Source organism: Strix aluco, chromosome 3 (genome assembly GCF_031877795.1).
Source record: "Strix aluco isolate bStrAlu1 chromosome 3, bStrAlu1.hap1, whole genome shotgun sequence".
Lineage (NCBI taxonomy): Eukaryota > Metazoa > Chordata > Aves > Strigiformes > Strigidae > Strix > Strix aluco.
The window spans coordinates 28,965,945-28,970,723 of NC_133933.1; the positions used below are offsets into that span (position 1 = coordinate 28,965,945).

The window sequence follows — 4,779 nt, forward strand, 5'->3', positions numbered from 1 at the left end:
CCAGTCCTTCCTCCTTGCTCCTTGGGCTCCAGATGCCCCTCACCCTGATCTTCTCCCCGTTTCCCTTGCTGTTTCCATGCTGCCTTGCTCTGGGTTGTGCCAGTACTGGATTAGACTGAATACAAGTCCCACATTCTTTATTACAGAGTCAGCATTTCTTCCTCGTTCCTTGCCTGGCTGCCGCCCAGCAGGTTATTTTTGGACCTACACTAGCTGGCCCAGAGCACAGCCATGCCAGGGAGGGTACTAACAGCTAAACACTGCCGAGGATTGTTTGCCAGTGCCTGAGCTCGAAATGAAGTGCTGTTTTATTTGGGACATAGACACAGGATAAACGTCCCTGAGGAGAAGGGCAGTAGAGGGTAAGGTTTGTAAGTGTTCAGCATGGAAGGGTTAGCTGGGGGAAGGAGAGGCATGGCTGGGCAGCAGCCCCTTGTAGTGCCTTCCCTGTAACCAGCAGCACTGGAAACCCATAGGCTCGGGGTGGGAGACACAGTGCTGTGAGAGGGATTAAGCTGTCTGCATGTTCTCCTCCCTTCCCTCCTAGACATAGACTGGCCCTCACCACTGTTTTCCCAAGCCAGGATGGGAACTCTGCTCCTGGGACATGTGGTTGCCACACCTCCCCCTGGATCAAGGCAAGAAGCAGCAAAACTGCAGCAGCGCTTCAGGATTGTCCTGTGGGCCTTGGTGGGCTGGGACTGGGAGACATTGGTCTAGCAGGTAGGTCATGAATCAGGCATTTCTCCTCACCCCATGCCTCCCCCTCCCAAGACAACGAGCGTTGCAAGCCCATGGTGTAGAGTTCAAGCTGTAGGTCAGGCAGAGTGTGTATGGGGACAGGTGTTGGGTGGTAAGAGGGTGTAAAAGAAGGGGGCAGGAGGAGGGGAAGGAGAAGGGATGGCAGAAGCAGGACTGGAAATAACATCTATGAAATAGTTGGGAAAGACAGATTTGGTTGAACTTTCTGGATAAGAGTTAATCCTCCATGTGTTCTATGAGTTGGTGCATAATACTGATGTATAGGTGTAAAGTGGGACTCCATGAGGAGGTACAGACCCTGCAGCATCTTAGTTAGGTGTCCTTCCTATGATATATTCATTTTATTTAGAACCAGAAGCAATTTTACCTTCTCTGGTGCACCTGCTCTCATTGTAAAATGTTGTGTCGTACTTCAGTGGTCCTTATGCCTTTAGAGTCAGATGACCACCAATGATGCGTACCTACTTTTCTGGGAGCCAGCTTGGAATAGCTTATAGAGGTCTGAATTTCTGCTCTGGAGAACATCCCTTTGAAAATATCTTGTGCTGGGCAACTTTCAACACATGCCATGAGGAGCACATGATACCATTGCACCTTCCCAGTCCCACTGTAGTGGCTGCAGGTCTTGGAGGAAGCCTGAGTGCCCTTAGAGCAGTCAGTGAGCAGATGCAGTGGGGTTGTTGTGGTACCTGAGCTGCCTTATTTGAAGCCAGGGTAAATCTGCAGGGGCCAGCTTCCCTCACAACTTGCAGCTGGGTGTGACCTGAGGACATAGCAGCAGCTACAGGGCCAATATCCTGCCTCTAGCAGATGGCAACCATGGATGCCTGGAGAACAGTGTTAAATCCTGTGGCAGAGTCATGACATGTTGCTAGCTTATTTCTTAACCTTTCACTTTCTATTGCAGTGTTTTTGTGAAAAAAATGTTATTGTTATACTTGAATTTATCATGCTGTTGGAGAGCACTGGGTGTGAGTCAGCCTTGAGGCAGTAAGATGGACAAGATGAGCTCTTGAAGTACCTTTCCAGACCTATTTCTACAAGTCTATGAGCAGAACAAAATGAACTCAAGATGTTTTCCCAGAAGAGAGCAAATAAAGGAACCATTTCTTTGAATTCTACACAGATTGAATATGAATAAAATGAATCCCACATCTGGTCCATTCTTCTTTTTCATTTCTTTAAAGAACAGATACAATAATGCCATACACACACACAAAAACCAAGCAGGGAAGATCACATCAAGGGTACCTCAGGTTTTACTTTCTGTCTCTTTTTGAAATGGCAAAAAATTAAAACAAAAAAATCTGCATGCCCCACATGCTTAAATAAAAACAACAGCTCTAGCTAAACCATGGCAGTCCCTGTGCTGAGTGTTACAAAATCAAAATCCGAGAGGGGAAAGGAGTTGGCAGTGGCTAGAAAGGGCTGTCCTCACAGGGAGGAGGGCTCAGAAAGCTTTTTGGCTCACAAGAATTTGTGATATGAAGGTAAGCAGCTGGACTCCCTCCACAATGTGTGAAGGAAGTTTGACGCCTGGTGACTCCAAAAAGCCAGAGTGCTGAGCAGAGACCTGCTTGTCCAAGCCAGTGACAACCACTGGAGAGACACATTTGCCCATCACCCCATCTCTGAAAGCTGCTCAGATGCCCAGCTCAGGCCAGGGAGCAGATACAGTGTATGGCAGCCCCTCCAAGTTGTGAACAATGAACACTGTCATGTGCCAGATATTTAGGATGAGCCCTATCGTGCAGTTTGTTTGCTCAACTGAGTTGTATGCCTTTTTTGAATCTTGCAAGGCTCCAGACAAACCATATACATTGGTCTTATAAATATTTATTAATTTCCCCTTTGTTAGCTAATTGTTTTGCAACACAGATGACTTTCTTCATTAAACAGGTTGCTAAAATGCTGTTCCACAATACATTTATTGTTAATTCTCTACTTAGTTAAGAATGTATGTTTTTTGGACAGTGAAACAACTATGCATAGTGCCTGACAGGTTAGCTTTTAAAATTAACTTTGTGTTTGGGTTTGAATGGTCAGCAGCAAGGAAGATACTCCTTAAATGCATTCTTAAAAAAATCAGTAAATAAGTATAGCTCAAAATTCATGTAGAATCAGAATTATGCAATTTTCTTGCACATTACCTTCTGCCTACTGTATCTGCTAATAACATTTCTGAATCAGATTTGTTGTACTAAGTTTATCTCTCCCCCAGACAGCAAATTTTTGATATGCTGTAGCTAATTTTTAAGATGCATTTTGACATAAGCTGTGTAAAAATCGTGTCTCTTATTTTGTGCATAAATTTATTTTGTTCATTTTTTTCCTTTTGGTAGCCTCCTTTTGCCATTTGCAATTCTTGCTACTATGTACGTGCTTTAGAAAGAACGCATCCACATTTGAGTGGCTAATCAAGAGGAACTAACCAAAATCATCACTTTCTAGTACTTGAAAATATTCTAATTTTTTAATGGAGAATATGCATTCTTAAATTAAATATACATAATAAGTAATAAGTAGTAATAAGAATAAAGTGGGCTCTGTAAGAATGAATGTTATGTTTTAAGCAAAATACATTTGATTTGCTGGGTTCAAAGCTGCTTTGAATCAGTAAGAATCAGTGCAAAAAAATGGGGTGAGTAGGATAGAAAGCCTCATAATGCTCAAAAATTGTCCATAATTGTATGAATTTTAAATATAAAAGTTGGCAGTGGCAAAAGCTAAAAGCCATTAGGAGAGAACCTATTGTGCAACATCAGTAATCGTAACTCATAATCTTAGGGGGAAAAAACCTAACTAGAGTTTTCTAAAATTTTCATAACTGTACTTGAGTCTTGTCTTGATGTTTACTACAATGATGGCATTGTTTGAAATGACATAGCCTAATGCATATATGAATCCTGTTTGAAAAGAGCTACTAATTAACATGAATAGTCTTCTTCTCTGAAGGTCATTTATTACAAAGTTCATTTTTCAGCCGAGCATTGCTAAAGTAGTCACCCCCGCTAACAGCCATTAGATTAAGAGACTTAGGTCTGTTCTCTTCCTGACACTGGGTCAGGATTTTCAAAGAAAGAGGCTCTTCGATGCCAAGAAGCCCTTAAAAATAATATTTGAACAGAAAAAGAATGGATGTAATTACATTGTAAATATTTCTGTGGTTATTGAATTAATGAAGATAATTCTATTCATTTTATCTTAAAAAAAACCTCACACCAAGTTTTCCTTATCTGATGTTCCAGTGCAGCTCTTCCCCATGGGACCTTTGATTTCTTGTCATAACGATTCATTAAAACTGAGAGACACTGAATATTTAACATCTGATGTGTGAGCATGTTCACCTATTGCCAAATATTAGGCACATGAAGCCCCAGGTGCCTCTGCCTCCCCTTTGGAAGCCCCAGAAAGGCTTTCTGTGTCTGCATGCATGCCAGCCACTGCTGCTTCTCCAGAGATAAGAGATCTCCTAATCCAAAGGGCACTGATTTACCACTGCCAGACTTACAAATTTGCAAACTGCCACTTCACCAAGACTTCAGTGATGCCACCTGAGCCATGAATATCTAATTCTGAAATAATGTGTGTCCAGGACCCTCATTAATACCATTGCCATGATGTTCACTTGGATATAGATTTAGAAACTGCAATGAAAGAAAGTTACTGCTTGGGCTAAGGGACATCCCCTCTGGTGAGTTTCCTGGTCATGTCTGTGGACATGTGGTGATAAAGGAGTTAAGGATCCTTGCTGTGGTTGCAAAAACTTGTTCACCCATGTCAGCTAGTTACAAACAAGTATGGGGTCTTTTGGACTGGGGTAAGATGTTAAATACATTGCTCTCCTGAATCTTGGTGCCGTGCCCATGCTAGCTTGGTGCACCACTGAGGTTTTGGCAAGCCTTTGCTCTATTTTCTTATGATGCTTACCTCCCATTTGAGCAGGCCAAGAGTGGGATCTTTGGTAGTCAATTGGAACCAAAGTCATTGCCATACTGATCCCTGGTTTAGGGCTAT

General features: G+C 42.6%; 1 long non-coding RNA gene across 1 annotated transcript; it reads left to right on the forward strand.

Annotated features, from left to right (window-relative positions):
- The first annotated feature begins 221 nt into the window (after positions 1–221).
- Positions 222–1,923, forward strand: LOC141921718 (uncharacterized). The gene is made up of 3 exons (XR_012622749.1): positions 222–362; positions 548–723; positions 1,670–1,923. It is a non-coding gene; the product is annotated as an uncharacterized LOC141921718 (long non-coding RNA).
- Positions 1,924–4,779: the final 2,856 nt, after the last annotated feature.